This window comes from Phymastichus coffea, unplaced genomic scaffold (genome assembly GCF_024137745.1).
Source record: "Phymastichus coffea isolate CEN01 unplaced genomic scaffold, Cenicafe_Pcof_1.1 PCOF00033, whole genome shotgun sequence".
Classification (NCBI taxonomy): domain Eukaryota; kingdom Metazoa; phylum Arthropoda; class Insecta; order Hymenoptera; family Eulophidae; genus Phymastichus; species Phymastichus coffea.
Window position 1 is genome coordinate 117,236 of NW_026706844.1, and position 20,271 is coordinate 137,506.

Consider the following 20,271-nt stretch of genomic DNA (forward strand, 5'->3'; position numbering starts at 1 on the left):
CTCGGAAAATAACACTTCTTTAGTATTATTTATGAAAGAGGTGACTCGTGAACAGTCCTTCTCAGGATAGTTCACGTAGAAATTTCTTAGTGTCTAGCGATTCAAAAGGGCCAATATGCCAGATTATTCAAGAAACGAAATTATTGACATTCTGTTATCTCTCGGGGCATGACAAGGCCGATATCATGCTGCAGCAAGATATTACCGTCAAAATTACCTATGGAGGCTTCGGTACCCAAACCACGTAAGAATCCGAATCATTGAACGAAGAGAGAAACGTCCACCACGAATACGCAGAAATCGTCGTCGCATTATGAGAGGAAATAACGATGATCCACGAATTCTCGATGTTTTGGCAATGGTTGATTTGGATCATCATATCTCTTTGCGTGAAATTCAGAGACCTACTGGAATCCCAAGAACAACAGCCGGTAGAATTTTGCGACTTTATAGATTTCATCCCTATCACATAACTTTGACTCAAGCTTTGATGCCAGATGATCTCCGCCGCAGACTCTAATTCTGTAATTGGGCACAAGCAAGGATTCGTGAAGATCCTGAATTTTTTATATACGTAATGTTTGCGGACGATGCTACATTTCATAGTAATTGGCAACTCAATCGCCATAATAGTCATTATTAGTCTATCCAGAGCCCTCATTGGGTTCGTCATGTTGATAATCAACATAATTGAAGCCTCGTAGATTGGTGCGGTATAATAAATGGTTATCTTATAGGACCTTATTTTTTCGATGGGAATATCAACGACGCAGCAGATCTTAATTTCCTGCAAAATGAATTATCAGAATTATTGCAAGACGTGGACTTGGAAACAAGACGATGATTATGGCTTCAACAGGACGGTGCACCGTGTCATCGCTCACTAATAGTTCGTCACTTATTGAACCAACGATACCGAAGACGATGGATAAGCATTGGTAGTGACATTACTGAGTGGTATCCAAGATCACCAGATCTAACGATTCCAGATTCCTTTTTATGGGGCTATTTGAAAAGTGCACAGTAATGCAACACGGCAAAGTTTGATGCAACGCATCATGCAAGCTTGTAGGACTATTCCGCGTCACGTTTTGTTGTCCACAGTTGAAAACTTCGAACGTACTCGTAGAATTCAATACTGCATAAATTTGAACGGCGGTATTTTTGAACATTTTATGAAATAACTGTTTGTGTTACAACCTTGACCATAACTCTATCTGTAGTCATTGTCTTGTCTTCATTGGCTGGGCATTTCCATCTTGCCTTAATTGGCTGGGTAATTAGTACTTTGCCTTCATTGGCTGGATAGCCAACGTCTTGTCTTGATCAGCTCAGCATTCTCACCTTGCCTAGATAAACTGGACACTCCCTCTTTGCATACATTGGTTAGATTATTTCACGTTACTAAATGTGGCACGAACACACGTAATGATTAAATCAAAAACGAACTTGATAATCAAACTTTTATTTATCTTGGGTTATTATTATTATTATTATTATTATTATTATTTTTTTTTTTTTTATGGTGGTAAAAAAACAGGATAAATCCTCATGGACCATAACGGTTGGAGTGTGACGGCAGTTCACCGAAGCTACCCACCTACACTCTCCCACCCGCCGTGTGACGTGACTCGCTGATCCTCTCAGACCGGACTGTTTTAAGCGATCTATCAATCGAGCGCAAGGAGCCTCCGGGTCGTCGAAGACCAGCTGACCGCCCAAATCCCGCTTCTCTTCAACCGGAGGGTAAACCGTCCGGGGAAGAGTAGTAAAGTCCACCTACACCATTCTCCAGCGGGGAACCGCGTAAGCATTACTTCCCGCTGGAGAACCGTGTCAAGTCCTCTCGTTGTCCACGGGTCCTGTATCGTTTCGTTACGTCCGTTTATTCACATTCATCCATTTGTTCATACCATTTACTCTCGCATTCTTCTCGTCTAACACTCGACTTCCAGGCAACCGTCCGCCTTTTTCCCTCGTAGGATAGTCTCAACGTACGTTGCCGTTACCGTCCAGTAGTCTTTGTCTTGTAGCATCTTTGCCACAATGTTGTTGGGCGTGATGTTTCCAAGTGTCGTCTCCAGTCTTTGCCTTTCGTCGTTCCAGTGTGAGCATTTGAAAAATGTATGCTCTGCGTCATCACATTTGTGTCCACAGTATTTACAGTCGGCGCTGTTAACTTTGTCTCTGTCAAACAGATATTTCCTGAAGTACCCGTGGCCGGTAAGAAACTGGGTCAGGTAAAAATTCACTTCCCCAAATTGCCTCTCCGTCCACGGTCTCAGGTCGTCGATGAGTCGTCTAGTCCATGCTCCGTTCGTGCTCATCCTCCATTGTTTGTTCCAGTCCGTCATCGTCCTAGTTCTTTCGTCCTGGGCGGCTTCCGTTCTGGTCATGTCACTGTTTCGTTCGTCCACGCGTTTCCGCTCTCTGGCGAGCATGTTTATCGGGATAACCCCCGCCACCACCAGGACAACCTCAGTCGAGACTGTCCTGTAGGCGCAGGCTATCCTCAGTGCTCCCTGTCTTTGTACGTTTGTCAGTCGTTTGCAGTATTTCTTGACCCCCAACGCGTCGGCCCACACCTCCGCCCCGTAGAGCATGATCGAGTGGGTCGTTGTCATCAGTAGTCGTCTCTTCCATTGTCTCGGTCCAAATGTATTTGCCATAAGACAACTGAGTGCGGAAGTCCTCTCTGCCGCCTTCCTCGCTGTCTGTTGTATGTGCGGCCAGAAGGTCATCTTCGTATCTAGGGTCACCCCCAGATACTCGACCGCCCTACTGGTCCGCAGCGATACCTCTCCGACTGTCATGGGAATCAGGGTATTAATCCTGCTTCCCGTCAGAAGGATGAGTTCTGTCTTGGCCAGGGCAAGGCTAAGTCCGCGTTCAGTCATCCATCTATTGATTCGTAACATCGCGCGGTTCAGAAGCATTTGCGCCAGCTCCGGGGTACGGGCTATTATCACCACAGCCACATCATCGGCGTAGGCAATCAGCTCCACCCCCGGTGGCATCGGTAGTCTTAGTAGTGCGTCGTACAGTATGTTCCAGAAGTCGGGTCCAAGGATTGAACCTTGGGCGACTCCTGCTGTGATTCGTCTGGTCACTGTTCTGTCGGTCGTCTCGTATCGAATCCATCTGTCGTGTAGGTACTCCCTCATCACCCGCATCAGGTATTCAGGAACCCTGAAAGTTTGTAGGGCCTCCAGAATATCCCCCCACCGAGCGGAGTTGAAGGCATTCCTGACATCAAGAGTCGCGAGAAGTACTATTGGCCTCGCTCCGTAGCACACGCGCCCCGTCCGCCGAAAGGCGTCGGTCACTTGTCGAATCGCCCCTATAGTTGAGCAGCCCCGTCTGAATCCGTGCTGGTTTCCTGCAAGTCCTCCGTTTGCAGTTACCGCGTTCGTCAGTCTTGGTTTCAATAACGCTTCGTAAAGTTTACCCGCTGTGTCTAGAAGACTCAGGGGCCTATAGGAAGACCGACTATTCGGCTCTCCTTTTCCTTTATGCAGGAGAACCAGTCTAGCAGTCTTCCATCGTCTGGGAAAGATGCCCGCACGTAAGACCGCGTTATACTTATCCAGGAGGAGTCCTGGACGTACGCCCACGATCTGCTGGAGGATCTCTCCCGGGATACCGTCTGGTCCGGGTGCCTTACCAGGCTTGATCGTGGACACAGCCTTAGTGAGCTCTGCCCCGACAAACTCTGGCACTGTCGTCTCTTGTTCGTTCGTCATTTCTTCCGTCTCTGGTTGGTTTGGGAAAAGTCCATTTACTATTGCTTTCATGGTGTCTTTGTCTTTTGGTTCAGAAGGGCCAAGGGCCCCCAGTTTCTTGGTCACAATCTTGTAGCCAAGTCCCCAAGGGTCCCGCTCCACTTCTTCACACAACTGTCTAGCGCATCGGTTTTTACTGTCCTTTATTTTAGTAGTCAGTCTCTTACGTGCCATCTTGTACGCTGTCGATAGTTCGTCCGCGTCTGGTCTGCTCTTTTTCCGTGCGCGGTTCATCCTCCGGCGGCAGGCAATGCATTCCCCACGGAGGAGGCCAATCTCGTCCGTCCACCAGTACATTGCTCGTTTGTACGTTCGGCCCTTGCGTCGAGTCATCGTGGCGTCGCACAGTTTCGTTATCAGTTCCATTGTCTTGTCCGTTATCCATTCGGCACGCTCCCGCAGACCAAGCTCTGCCGGGACAGACTCGGCGGGTAACGGTGCCTCCCTTAGCAGTTTGTCAAACAGCTCTCTATCTTGTCGTCGTAGGTTCCAATACGTTGAAGTCCTGTCTCTAGTTTGTCCGTTTCGTACGTTCGTCGATTGATCTGTCACCTCAAAGACGATGTGCTGATGATCGCTGGCTGTATAGTCCTCGGTCACCCGCCATCCTCTTATCCGCGACGAGATCCTGTCTGACGTCATCGTCACATCGGGTATTGAGTATCCGAAGCCCGGTCGTCTATAGGTCATTGTCGTCCCTTGGTTGACCACTACCAGATCAAGCCTTGCGGCCATCTCCAGAAGCAGCCTTCCTCGTTTGTCCGTCGTTGTCATACCCCACTCGACCGCTCTCGCGTTCATGTCTCCCGCGACGACAAAGTCACCCGGGAGACCTGTGAGGGCGTCTTCCAGCTTACCGACTTTTTCCTCGTACACTGCCATCGTGCAGTTTGGGGTCAAATATACGCTGACGTAGGTGACGGAATCAACCCTCACCCACGCGTAATCTTCCCCCCTGCCAGACGCTTGTATTCTCCTAGCCGGTTTGCCTTTGACCCATATGGCCGACGTACCGAGGGTATTCGAGAACCAGCCGTTCTGCTCTCGTAAGTCCCACAGTTGCTCGCTCAGTATCAGTATGTCTACGTTTCGTTCCTTCGCTGTCTGTGATACAAGCAGCTGGGCTGCCTCACACCTACGCAGGTTTCCTTGTAAGATTCCTGTCATTGTCGAGTCTGCTTCCGGCACTCCTCCAGCGCTGCCCGGTAGGCCGCGCACGCTCCCGTTCCCGGGACGTGCGCCCTCTCCGTTGCACGCGCCTCGGAACATAGGAAGCACGTCGGCTGTTTGGTGGGGCAGGCTCTCCCGACATGGCCGGTCCCCCCGCACCTCCAACAGCACTGTCCTCTGTCAGGTCCTGTGCAGTCCGTTCGTCTATGTCCGTATCCGAGGCACCGGTAGCACCTCGGGACCGTCAATCTTTCTCTCAGCCGACAGTTGACCCAGCCGATCTTGATTCTGCCCTTCTTGAGCAGTTTGTGGGCCGTGTCTCTGTCTGCTTCGAACACTGCCATACAAACGTCGTGTTTATTCGGTCCGAAAATGTGGATCTTATAGTCCGCATCTTGTCCTGTTTCTCGTTTCAATGCGTTCTGTACATCATTCGTGTCTGTAACACAGTCGAGGTCTAGTATCTCTAGCGTCTGTCCGTGTGTCATGTCTCGTACATTACCCTCATTTCCAAGAGTAACCTGGAGTTTCTCCTGGAACTTCCGTCTTGCGTCTGCGTTACAGCGAAAACGCATGAGGAGTCCTCCGTCCTTAGTCTTTCGATATCCCGAGATACTCACTTTAGAGCCCTCGGGATTAATCTCCGTCTTTAGTCGGCGCAAGGTATCCGCGTACGTTCGTCCGTCGTTTGGCCGTACCAGTATAACGTTGGTCCCCCATTATTATTATTATTATTATTATTATTATTATTATTATTATTATTATTATTATTATTATATATATTTTTTTTTTTTTACAAGGAGTTGCGGAATCCTTTTTGCGGATTCCCCTTAGTCTTGATCTAAGGAGGTATGTGGGACTCCCAAAAAAAAAAAAAAAAGACAGGCCTACCCACTAAACCGCCATCTCCTTGTTGTCCTTCCCCCAGCCAGGGACTATGTTGATATTACTTCTGACTGGGGGTTCTGTCTGTGTTCCTTCGTTCGTATCGTTTTACCGTGCGTCGTTACGTCGCGTCAATCCGTCTGCTCAGTCGTCCTTCAGACAGTCTTCCGCGTTCTTACGTCTTAGTATGGCTTCCGTATAGGTAGCGACTAAACGCCACCATTCGGGTTTATGCAGCATCACCTCTACAATGTTATCGGGGGTGATGTTGCCAACTGTTGTCTCTAGTTCTCGTCTGAGTCTTGTCCAGCGGTCGCACCCGAAAAACGTGTGTTCCGCGTCGTCTCGTTCGTGTCCACAATACTTGCAGTCGGGTGTTCGTACTCGGTTCATATTGTGGAGGTACCGTCGAAAGTACCCGTGGCCCGTCAAGAGCTGGGTGACGTGAAAATTCACATCACCAAAATTCCTTCCGAGCTACAGCCTCAAGTCCCGTATCAATCGTCTCGTCCAGTTACCACCTCGTTCCTCTGTCCATCGGCCTTGCCAAATGTAAATTGTCCTGTCGCTCTCAGCGATTACCGCGTTCTTTCGTCTTATGTCCGCGCTGCTTTTGGCCTTTTTGCGTTCAAAGGCCAGAAGATCCACGGGTATTACGCCAGCCACCACCAAAACAGCCTGCGCAGAGACTGTTCGGTAGAAGCAAGCGATTCGCAGTACGCCCTATCTCTGTACCATCATCATCTACTTACAGTATTTCTTTGTCGTTGGGGAGTCTGCCTATATTTCCGCATCGTAAAGAAGGATCGAGTGAGCTGTCGCCATTAATAATCGTCGTTTTCCTGATCTCGGTCCCGTCGTATTTGCCATCAGGCGACTCAAGGATGCTATCCTCTCTGCCGCTTTCCGAGTTGTTTTCTGTATATGAGGCCAGAAGGTCATCTTCGTATAGAGGGTTACCCCAAGGTACTTGACTTCCCTCTTGGTCTCCATCTCGCATGTGCAGTATCGTTTGTATGCGTCTTCTCGTGAGAAACATCAGTTTCGTTTTTTCCGTTGCGAGTTCTAGTCCGTGGTCTATCATCCATCGTCCGACTCGTCTCATGGTCTGGTTCAACGCCAGCTGTGCCAGCTCGGGAGTCCTCTCCGAAATCACCGCCGCCACGTCATCAGTGTAGGCGACGAGGGTCACTCCGAGCGGCATCCCAAGCCGAAGCAAGCTATCGTATGAGCCATTCCAGAAGTCAGGTTCCCAGTATCGACCCCTGTGCCACCCCAGCGGTAACCTGCCTCGTCACTTGTCCTTCGATCGTCTCGTACGTTATCCGTCCGTTTTTTAGGTAATCCTCCACAACCCGAAGCAGGTATGGCTGGATCCCGAAGGTGCTTTTCAGCGCCTCCAAGATATCCTTCCACCTGGCCGAATTGAAAGCATTCCTAATGCCGAGCGTCGCCAGCAACACTATAGGTCGCACTGTGTGGCAGTGTCTTTCTAGATCCAGGATAGAGTCGACCACCTTTTGGATCGCTCCAATCGTCGATCGACCCCTCCTGAAACCGAACTACAAATCTGATAAACCCTCTCCGGTCTGTATCGCATTCATCAGTCTCGGTCTCAGTAGTTGTTCAAAGAGTTTACCCGTCGTGTTAAGTAAACTCAACGGTTGGTAAGCCGAAGGCGTGCTAGGATCGCTCCTACCTTTTGGGATAAGCAACGAGCTGCTACTTTCCACCGGTCGCTGAACGTTCCTGTCGTCAAGCACGTGTTGTACAGGTCGAGGAGTATCTCCGGCCATAGGCGAGCCACAAGCCGGAGGATCTCGGATGGTACTCCGTCCGGTCCCAGTGCCTTACCCGTCTTCATCGCATTCGTTGCTCTGATGAGCTCCTAAGCGGCAAAGGCGGGGGGCATTTTTGCGTCCACGTCATCCATCACGTTTGTCCTAATCGGGGGCGTCGGAAACAATCCGTCAACAACGTCCTGCTGTTTCGGCATCGTTAAGTTCCGGTAAGGCTCGGGCCCCTAGTTTCCCAGTCACGATCTTGTAGCGGGTTCCCCAGGGCTTCTCGTTTACCTCCTCGCAGAGCTTCCTCCAGCATCGCGCCTTACTGCCCCGTATTGCTTTCGTCAGCGATAGAGTCCCCGACACCTGGCCGTCTATACGTCGGCGTATGTCCGTATTTACCACTACTAGATCGAGCCTTGCGGCCATTTCCAGCAGTAGTCGTCCGCGTCGATTCGTTTCGTTCATTCCCCACTCGGTCGCCCTCGCGTTAAAATCCCCCGAAACGATAACATCCCCGGTCAGGTCCCTGATCCCGTCTTCTAGAAGTGCCGCCTTTCTTTTGAACTCCATCGTGGTGCAGTTGGGTGTCAGGTAGACGCTGAGATAAGTGATAGAGCCAACTGTGATCCAGACGTAGTCGTCCCCGACACCGCAATTGGAGACTCTAGATTGGATGCCACCCCGTACCCAGATAGCAGTGGTCTCTGTCTCGTTTGTAATGTATGTCTGGGTCGTCTTTCTCCTGTATGGTTCACTCAGAATCAGGATGTCCGCGTCATATTCGTCGGCTAACTGAGGTAGGAGTATGTCTGCAGTCCTACTTCGATTCAGGTTTCCCTGAATTATTCTGTCCGTCCTCTGGCCCCCATGCACTCCTCTAGCGCGGCCCGGAACACAGCGTACCTGCCGCCTCCGGCGAGGTGGGCGACGTCCCTGTGCCCGGCCTCGGAGCACAGTGGGTAGACCGGCTTGTTTTGGCATTCCTTCGCGTAGTATCCGGATGTGCCACACTTACGGCAGCATTTCGTCCTGTCCTTACTTGTGCATTCAGCTTTCACATTGCCGAAGACCAGGCATCTGTAATATTTTGTCACCGTCAGTCGTTTCCGAACGCGGCAATGCACCCAGCCAATTCCGATCCGACCACGCCGAGACAATGCATCGGCTTCCCGCAATTCTAATTCGCAGACCGCAATATACTGCTCAGCGCGGTTTTGGTCACCGAAAATGTGGACTCGAAAGTCCGTGTCTCGTCCCGTCTCTCGTCTGAGCGCGTCCATCAAGTCTTTCGGAGTCGCAACGCAGTCCAGATCCATGATCTCCAATTGGACCTTTGAGGTCATGGCCCTGACACTGCCCGCTTCCCCGATCGTATCTTGGATCTGTCGTCCAAACATCTCATGTCCGTCCGACTTGTCTACGTCTACCTGTAGCTTCAAAAGACATAAGCCGTTCTTCATCTTCCTCAGGGTTGTCACCTGCACGTGGCTCTCTTTCGGGTCGATCGTCGTCCGTATTTTCCGTATTATATCACGTCGTGTCCGTGCCCGGCCTGATCAGGACAGCTAGACCCCTTTTCCGGTGGGTCGGTCCGCCTCTGTCAGACTGATTCTTTACGTCCGTTTTCTTTTTTGTCTTGTCTGATCGTTTTCGTGTTACCGTCTGCCAGTCCTTGATCGGTTCCGTCGTCGGTGGCCTCTTTTGTGAGGGCTCCGGCGTCGTTCCGACCGGCGAACGTTTTCGTTTCGTCCGTGGCGTTTCTTCGTTATTCGCCGCTGTCCTGTCTGTATTGTTGTTGTCTTGGGAACGTCTTCCCGAAACTATGTTTGATCGCTTGTACAGCGCGATGTCTACATTCTCGAGAATTGTCTTAATTCTCGTCTTTACTGTCATGTTCACGTTCTTTTGTATGTTTGCTGCCTTGGCCATTTTCGTCGCCGTCTCTTGTATGAGCCACAGCAGTTCCGTCACGTCTCGTTTGTCGTTTGTTATTGTAGGTGTTCGTCCTGTCGTCGATTCTTGGCTGTCAGCGGCAGAGACGTAGCTCACCCCGCTGCCGCCGCTTGACACACTATCCGTCCTCTATCGTCTCGGTAAGTTCTGTAGGTTCGTGTCGTTTTTTCGTGTCGCTCTCCCCATTTCCGTGCACAAAGTGCGGCACTCAAAATCTGTGCCGCTGCCCGTGGCCACCGGGCTTTCACCCGATCGGAACCCGGGGTGGATTCCTCCTGAGAAGGAGTTACCACTTGAGGTATATCAATGTTTTTTTTGTGCATATTTATATTTTTGGTTTTGTCCCGTTGTGCTGAAGGTCCCTCGTGGTCGCGACTCCACGAACCGCGCTGGAACAACACACGGCTCCTGAGGTCCCCCCTCCTCTTCCCTGTGTGTTCAGTGTTCCCTCCTGTAGAGTGTGTGTGATTGTGAGTACCCATAGTGGCAAAACCGGGCTTCGTTCACGGGGAGAGCCCGATTAGAGGGATCCCCTTCATTCGCTTTCGGGCGGCTCCGTTTATAGGGGTCCCCGGCATTCGCTCTTTTGGTAAGCCCCGTTTATAGGGTTGCTGAGCATTCATTCATCCCAGTTTGCCAAGAGGCGTCTGTGTGTAAGTATTTGTGTAATGTGTGAGTGTAGGTGTGTGTAAGTGATTAATGGTTGGGCACATCGGCAGAATACCATTATCTTTTGCGTCATCTGTGAGCCATATCTTCCTCTTGGCCATGTCCGTTATAGTGCTGCTGTTGAGAGCATTGACACGACGGACAACGTTTCCACAGGGCACGTCGTGGACGTTGGAAGCTAGCATTTGCCCAGTGAGGTGTTACCACTCACTGGACCAGCCCGGCATTATTATTATTATTATTATTGTTGTTGTTGTTGTTGTTGTTGTTGTTGTGGTTATTGTTGTTGCTGTTGTTGTTGTGGTTGTTGTTGTTGTTGTTGTTGTTGTTGTTGCTGTTGTTGTTGTGGTTGTTGTTGTTGTTCTTATTATTATTATTAACCTCATCCTTGCCCCGGTGGGATTGGAGGGGGGTTGACCGCATCCCACATATAATACCTTACCTGAACGTAGAATTTCTCGCTCTTTCCGAATCCATGATAAAAAATGGGGGTTCTTATTAAAAAAATCACTTGGTTTTTTGATTATTGGGGTTATTGGGTTATTTGAGTTTTTCGGTTATTAAAATTAATCTTACCCTTGCCCGATCATCCCCGTGCATAGATGAAAAAAATAATAAATTTGACCCCTACATGACCTTACACGAGAGGGGGGGTTAACCGCACCCCACACATAATACCTTATCTGAACATAAAATTTCTCGCTCTTTCCGAATCCGGGATCAAAATTATAGGTTCCTATTCAAAAAATGACTTTGTTCTTCAAATGACCTTGAAAATAAATTTCAAGGTCAAATCCGATATCTGGGAAAGATGTTCCTCATTGTCCCAAATAACTTTTGTCTGAACAATATTTTTTTGTAGAATGCCAACCGTAGAAAATTTCGGAGTGATTCTTTTTAAATGAGTCACCCTGTATGAAATAACGTACCGATTTTCAGTCAGTTGAGTCGCAACGCACGACAGTTCCACTGTCTTAATTTACTTTACCGCTCATGGAGTGAATTTAATTTATTAAATAAAGTAAAATATTTTACTAATGTCTTTAAATATTGTATTTAAAGTTTATTTCTACAACTTCCATATGAGATGTCCTCAATAACTACAAAATCAATTTTAGAGAAATAATATAAAAAAAAATGAAAAAAGGAAGATAAATAGGAAAATATATATTTACAACAAATATAAAAATTATACTAATAATTATCAACGAAAGTAAAAGTTGGAAATGAGATAATAATCAATAGATTTCTTTGATAACGAACAACCCAGGTAAGTCCTGCCATCATAATATGGGTTATTCTTGGCTATTTCTATTGACTTATTACCCTTAGGTTACGGCTTTTATTTTAATTTGGCCTAATTGTTGTACACATAAAAATGAGAGTTTTCCCAAATTTTAATGACGATACATTAATTATATCAAAAATTATTAACAATTAAAGAAAAATGATAAAAAATTTTCAAACGGCTATATTTTAAAAACTAATAAAGATATCGAAGTCGATTTTTTTCAAAATATTTATAATGCCTTAACATTTCGAAATAATTACAATAATAAACAATAAAAATTTTTTTTCGAAAGTTATTAACTTTTTGTTTAAACAATTGCTAATATCTCAAAAAGTATATTTTTTCTTTTAATTCTTGCTCCTACGTATTCCTCAGGATTTTTGCTATCGAAATCAACAATAAAATACAAGGGCCCGATATATCGGAAAGCGTAGCCTTAATCAAAAGAAGACGCCTCGGCGTAAGGTTGCGGTAGCGCTCCAGCAGACTCACGGTCGAAAGATATTTTAGCTTTAATCTAAAAAACTAATAAAGATACCGAAGTCGGATTTTTTCCAAAATACTTATACGATAATACCTTGAACTTTTAAAATAATTACAACAATAAAAAATAAAAAATAGTTTTCGAAAGTTATTAACTTTTTGTTTAAACATTTGCTAATATCTCAAAAAGTATATTTTTTTTTTGCAAAATTCTTGCTCCGGCGTGATCCTGAGGATTTTTGCTATCGAAATGAATCATAAAATTCAAGGGCCCGCCATATCGGAAGGCGTAGTCCTAATCAAAATAAGATGCCTCAGCGTAAGACCACGAAGACATTCCGCTGCCGTTGCGACGTACACCGAGGCATCTTATTTTGATTAGGACTACGCTTTCCGATATATCGGGCCCTTGTATTTTATTCTTGATTTCGATAGCAAAAATCCTGAGGAATACGTAGGAGCAAGAATTAAAAGTAAAAATATACTTTTTGAGATATTAGCAATTGTTTAAACAAAAAGTTAATAACTTTCGAAAAAAAATTTTTATTGTTTATTATTGTAATTATTTCGAAATTTTACGGCATTATAAGTATTTTGAACAAAATCGACTTCGATATCTTTATTAGTTTTGAAAATATAGCCGTTTGAAAATTTTCTATCATTTTTCTTTAATTATTAATAACTTTTGATATAATTAATGTGTCGTCATGAAAATTTGAGAAAAATCTCACTTTCATGTGTACAACAATTGTGCCAAATAAAAAAAACATCCGTAACCTAAGGGTTATAAGTCAATCGAAATGGCCAAGATAAACCCAACCCATATGTATATACGAGGTGTGTTCAAAAAGTTGGGTGACTTTTCAAATTTCATGGGCAACGTACTTTCGATTATCGATTTTTTCGTTTTGTTATGTTGGTACACTCTTCCCGAATATCTGTACCAAGTTTCAAGTGTATAGCATTTTTTGTTTGGTTGTGAGAGGCGTAAAGGTTATAAGTGTTTTGCGTGCTCGGCGATTTCTTGCTATCGAAAAATATGGATCAAAGGATTTGCATCAAATTTTGTGTAAAAAATAAAATAAAGTGCTCCGAAATACTTGAAATGTTGACTGTGGCATACGGTGAAACTGTTCTGAGTAAAAAAAATGTTTACAAGTGGTACAAACTCTTCCAAGATGGCCGGGAAGATGCCAATGACGAGCCTCACTCTGGACGCCCAAGCACGTCAACAACTGATGAAAACGTTCAAGTAGTGAAGAAAATTATTCTGGAAAATCGTCGAATTACTATCAGAGAAGTTGCTGAGGATGTTGGTATATCGCTTGGCTCGTGCCATGAAATTTTTTCTAACATTTTGGGCATGAGACGTGTGTCAGCGAAGTTTGTTCCGAAATTGCTAAATTTTGACCAAAAGAACCGTCGCATGAGCATCGCTCAAGAACTGTTGAATGACGTCAACGATGACCCAGATTTACTCAAAAGGGTCATAACTAGTGACGAATCATGGGTATATGGTTATGATATCGAAACCAAAGTCCAATCGTCCCAATGGAAGAGCCCAGATGAGCCAAGACCGAAAAAAGCACGCCAAGTTCGATCGAATGTCAAAGTTTTGCTCACTGTTTTCTTCGATTACCATGGCGTGGTGCATTGGGAGTTCTTACCATATGGACGTACGGTCAATAAACAGTATTATCTTGAAGTTATGCGCCGTTTGCGAGAAGCAATACGAAGAAAACGCCCAGAATTGTGGAAAAACAATTCATGACTTTTGCATCACGATAATGCCCCAGCTCACTCATCTTTGCTTGTGAGAGATTTTTTGGCCAAAAACAACACCATAATCATGCCTCAGCCACCATATTCACCGGATTTGGCCCCATGTGACTTTTTCTTGTTTCCAAAACTAAAGAGACCTATGAAAGGACGGAGATTTGCAACGATTGAAGAGATAAAGACTGCATCGCTGGAAGAGCTCAAGGCTATACCGAAAAGTGCTTATGAGAAGTGCTTTGAGGATTGGAAAAACCGTTGGCATAAGTGTATTGTATTTGAGGGGGATTACGTTGAAGGGGACAACATAAATATTGATAAATAAATAAATATTTTTTCTTAAAAATACAAAGTCACCTTACTTTTTGAACACACCTCGTACATACGTATTACATCTCGATCATACTGTCTTAAATAAAATTTATTAATTTCAACAAATACATGTTTGCTTTGCATAAAGTTACACATATACAAGAATTATGTTCAATGAACAATAAGGATTCACCAAGTTCTAATAACGCGAGAAGACTTACGCGACTTCAAGTAACAACCAAACTAGCACAATTAAACCAAGCACATCTATTACAAACCCTTTTAAAAAATCGGATGAACTCGTGCGATCTCCTCCTAGAACAGGCAACGATGACAATAAAATAAAAACTTCAGACGATCTAGAAAAAACTAATAAACAAAAACACAAAAAGGAAAATTAATTGATATATCGGATACCAATATTCCAGAAGAAAATTCACAACAAAAATTAACATTAAACTTTGAATATCCGTATTCACTGTTAGATTTAGACGTTAATTTCGATCAAAATTATAACTCTTCACTTAACAATAACAAATACACAAACATTGGCGGTATTTTAAACGATCAAAAGCATTTGTGGTGAATCGATAAACTTAATAAACAAAAACGAAATTTCCGGACAATTAGTACCTTATAATTCAGACAGTCAATTAGATAAAGTTGAACAAGTCAAAAATAATAATACGAAAGCAAACGTCAGTGAAATGTCACAACCTCTGAGATTGCCACTTAAGTACGAGTATGTCGCGGATTTAATCCCACAGTTCGACGGAAAAAACATAACACTCAGCGAATATATCGACAAATTAAAAACTGCAAAGTCAGTGGTTTCTGAAGTAGATGAATCAAACTTTATCCCAACTTTTAAATGTAAATTAAGCGAAGAAGTTTACAAAGCACTGGCTCACATAAAAATTGATAAAATAGACGATTATATACGGATATTATTCAAAAACCAAATGAATCGATCCTAATGTATGCAAATTGGTTGAAAGATCTAGTTATACAAATTAAGGAAATAAAAAAACTAGAAGTAAATACTGACGAGGCTTTCAAAGCATTTGAAACAATGATAAATGATGACGCGTTAATAAAGTTTAAAAATGGCTTACAACAAAACATTCGTATAGAACTGAAAAATCATAATAATTTAAGCACTGCTGTGCTAGAAGCTATACAAATTGAGACAAAATTGCAAAAACATAAAATATTAAGAGAAGACGTCACTGACACTGTCGAGAACACGACAGATTCAACTACTACTTTAGCGAATAATAGTAACATTTACAATTTTCAAATCTGTGAAAATTATAATCACGAAACTTTATTTTGCCACAACGGGTTATGCGTATACTGCAAATCCAACGATCATCTATCAAACAATTGTAAAGTTGCAAAAACAAAAATAGAACTCTCATGCAAATTTTATAATGCTAAAGGGCATTCAATAGATGGTTGCAAATTTAAGAAAATAAAAGTGTTAGAAGTGTAAAGGAACTGGACACAGTCCATATACCTGCTCAAAATTACTCAAGATACCAGATCCCTTTGCAGCTTGCGACAATACAGGACACACAGTGCTAATTTGCCCAAATGTAACATGCAAACGTTGCAACAAAGTCGGTCACTCGGTAAAATTTTGCCCAAATGCAGACGAAGTAAGAAGATACAGATTTGCAGCGTGTGCAATTTGCAACGAAGAAAGTCATGAAACGAATGACTGCAAATTAGTACAAATTTTAAATATTTATAATAAAAACAATGGAAACAACAAAAACAGAGATAATACAAACTCGAATTTTAATAACGATAAACGTAGAAACGGAAACAACGATTACAACATCAGACCTAGACGATATAATAATTTTAGAAAAAACAACGATATAAAATGCGACTATGGTCACATGAAAAACCAAACAATCAAAAATTGCTTATAAATAAAAGCACTCGAAATAATGCAAAAAAAGTACTGTATGTTCCTATTGCAAAGAATCAGGTCATAAAATTGAATCATGTCTAGTTATAAAATCATTGGAGAATAGCCAAGAAAAATTTTGCACGATTTGTAAACGAACAGATCATACAGATTCACAATGCTTCAGACGCAATAGCCATGGAAACGAATAGTGTTTTATCTTTTAACTACTGAGCCATCATGCCTCAGGTGGCATGATGCCCTTATTTTTCTTTTTTATTTGAATGTATATACTAATTATTAATATTGATGGAAAGTGTTAAATTAATTACACAGGCCGACAAAATTTAAAAAATGGAAAAACCCAGAAACCAGACAGTACGTTCCCAAAGGTTTTTGGTGCGCTGAAACCGAATCTGACCTCAGAATTGCTCCATCACCCTAGGTTTTCGAGAAATCCTAACCTAAAAGTTCAAAAAACATGATTTTTCACTATATTTCGCGTAGTATTACGTCGTAAGCTAATTTTATTTTAAAAAACGAGTAATGCTATCTCAAAGTACTACTCTTATCCTTCAAAACCTTTTTTTCAGATTTAAAAAATCTTTTTTTCCTATCGAGATATCGTAGATTGAATTTGAGTGATTTAGCGATTTCGTTACAGCACGAAATAGTGGCGAATTTCCGAATTAGGAGTTATAGTGTAATTATATGTTTTTTGGGTCACTGAATCCAAATTTAACGTCAGAATGACTCTATAATCTCAATTCCCTTAACCCTAGAGCCCCATAACCTGCGACGCTGTAACCCCTGACCGACATACTCCAAAGTCCTTAACTCTCGAGCCCTTTAACCTGCTGCGGTATAACCCTCGACCCTCACACCCCAATTTCCTCAACCCTCGAGCCTTTAACCTGCGAAGCTATAACCCCCGACCCTCACATCCCAATTACCTCAACCCTCGATCCTTCAAACTGCGAAGCTATAACCCCCGGCCCTATCGAGGGTTAAAGAAATTCGGGTTTGGTGGACGGGGAATACCGCTGGGTCAATGGAACAACGATAGACGTCAGTTCTGCGGTAAAAGAAGGTAGAAGAATTTGTGTCTGTGATAGGAATATTCATATCCAACTTATGTATACAAGTACAATTTACGTTTACATACAAGTGTCTATAACTTGCGAAATCGATCAGCTAGGATTTTTAATCTTACATTTTTCTGGTCTACTAACGATGAAGAAAGTATCTACGTTAACAGATATCGGATTCACTTGGGGCCTACATTTCCTTACTTGAGGAAAACCGTGTATGACATTGCTCAAAAACTACAAATTTTTGTGTTCTACTCTTCATCCGTGTTATAGATCGTGTTTGAGCGGCAGGCTAATGGAGAAGTCACTGGAATTGAATACTTTCTATTAATTCTCATATAACACTGCGTGCAGTACTTTTACTGATCTTTATTATTACGTTGTCTTCTAGAAATTTAATTATATTTACCTATTTCGTTATTAGAATAAGTTTATAATATTACTCGTTATTTCCAATTAACTTATAAGTTATTGATGATGTCGGCATGTAGAATTCCATGCAAAGGAAAAATCGATTCCTTTTGTAATATCTGCGGTAAATTTGAGGTAGCTCGACTTCGTCGATCAATCACTGATATCATTAAAGATCAGTTTGAAGAATGTTACGAGACACCTATGAAGAATTTAGACAAACCATGGGTTCCTAAATATATTTGTGAAGACTATCGCCGAAGTTTGAAAAACTGGAATAAAACTAAAACCGAAGTTGTTCTCCAACCAACAATATGGCGTGAACCTAAAAATCACCATGATAACTGTTTCTTTTGTAAATGTGATACTTTAGGTTTTAATCATAATAACAAAGCTTCTCTCCTTTATCCGAACGTTTCTAGTGTAACAGTAGCTCAGTATGGAAAAATAGAAAGAAAAAAAAATTCTGATTCTGAGCCAAAAAAACTTCAACCAATAGAAGTTCCGGTAACAGACAAAAGCAGCAGTAGTGATGAAGAAGATTTTTCTGACTCAGAAAAGCCCAAATTTTTCGACCAAAATTCTTTGGATGATCTGATCCGTGATTTGAATCTTCCGAAAGATTCTTCAGAACTCTTAGCTTCAAGACTAAAAGAAAGAAATCTTTTATTACCTGAGACAAAAGTTTCTATTTACAGGAAGAGAGATATTAAATTTCGGCCATATTTTACTTGCGTGGATAACCTTGTTTACTGCAACGATATAAAGCATCTCATTAGTTTATATGGAGTGCAAGGAGGTTCTAATCCAGAGAACTGGCGATTCTTCATGGATGCATCTGTACAAAGTCTCAAGGCAGTACTTCTGCACAATGGGAATGAGTATGCAGCTATTCCCATTGCTCATTCCACTGTGATAAAAGAGTCTCACGATAACTTTCGATTCCTTCTTAAGAAAATCAATTACAATGAACACAAATGGCTCGTTTGTGGCGATTTCAAGATGATAAATATAGTAGTTGGCTTGCAATCTGGAAATACGAAGAACCCCTGTTTTTTGTGTTTCTGGGACAGTCGTGCACGAGAAGAACATTGGGTTCAGAAAGAATGGACGAAAAGAATCGGAATGGTTGTTAGATTACACAATGTCGTCCATAGAACCTTGTTGATACTAAACATATCTTGTTACCTCCACTCCATATAAAACTGGGCTTGATGAAGCAATTCGTCAAGGCACTAGATAAAAAAGGCGAATGTTACAAGTATCTTCAGGGCAAATTTCCTAAATTGTCTGAAGCGAAAATTAAGGAAGGCATATTTGTAGGGCCAGACATTCGAGCACTTATGAAAGATGATGAATTCCTCTTGACAATGACAACTAATGAGAGAAATGCTTGGATAAGTTTGAAAAGTGTCACCGAGAATTTTCTCGGAAACCACCGGGACCCTAGACTTTTCAAAAATTAGGGTGTTTGATGAGCCTGAAAATACACTTTTTGTTTTCACATTTGGAATACTTTCCGGACAATGTTGGGGCGTTCAGTGAAGAAATGGGTGAAAGATTTCATCAAGATTTCAGAAACAAAGAGGAACATTATCAAGGTAGATGGAATAACAGCATGATGGCTGACTATTGCTGGGCTCTACACCGACACGATTCATTGACAGATCATCATAGACGCAAATCTCTTAAACGTTCATTTCAAGATAAAGACAGCGTTTTCATAAAAAAAAGAAGTGAAAAACTGTAGGGTTGCAGATATTCAGATGCAACACTCAAAAACTGAATAAATGAGATTTAAAACGCGTAATTGAAAGCTGCGTAGATTACAAGGCTTGGATATTGAAGGGATTGAAATGTAGAGACATGCGGTTATACGATAGCAGCTTGAAGTGCTGATTGAGGAAATTCTGGCAAAGGAGTCTGAGGTTGCAGACTTGCAGGGCTCGGGGGTTGAATATAATTTGGAGGCTTGAGGTATTCTGCGTAGCGAATTTCGGTCTGAGGGTTGGGGGTTATAGCGTCGCGGTAATAGGGCTCGAAGGTTGAGGTAATTGGGGTGTGAAGGTCGGGGGTTATAGCTTCGCAGGTTAAAGGCTCGAGGGTTGAGGAAATTGGGGTATGAGGGTCGGGGGTTATACCGCAGCAGGTTAAAGGGCTCGAGGGTTAAGGAAATTGGGGTATGTCGGTCAGGGGTTATCGCGTCGCAGGTTATGGGGCTCTAGGGTTAAGGGAAATGAGATTATAGAGTCATTCTAACGTTAAATTTGGATTCAGTGACCAAAAAACATATAATTACACTATAACTCCTTATTCGGAAATTCGCCACTATTTCGTGCTGTAACGAAATCGCTAAATCACTCAAATTCAATCTACGATATCTCGATGGGGAAAAAAGATTTTCTAAATCTGAAAAAAAGGTTTTGAAGGATAAGAGTAGTATTTTGAGATAACGTTACTCGTTTTTTAAAATAAAATTGGCTTACGACGTAATACTACGCGAAATATAGTGAAAAATCGTGTTTTTTGAACTTTTAGGTTAGGATTTCTCGAAAACCTAGGATGATGGAGCAATTTTGAGGTCAGATTCGGTTTCAGCGCACCAAAAACCTTTGGGAACGTACTGTCTGGTTTCTGGGGTTTTTTCCTTGTCGGCTTGTGTTATCCTTAAGTAATGGGAAAAAGACTTGACTGGCATAAAAAATCCATGAGTTTATTGATTAGAAAATTACACGAATTACAC

The 20,271-nt window shown here is 43.0% G+C and overlaps 1 protein-coding gene across 1 annotated transcript in view; it reads left to right on the forward strand.

Annotated features, from left to right (window-relative positions):
* Positions 1–20,271, forward strand: part of LOC131663324 (uncharacterized) — a 93,190-nt gene that overhangs the window by 18,113 nt on the left and 54,806 nt on the right. The window lies entirely within an intron of this gene.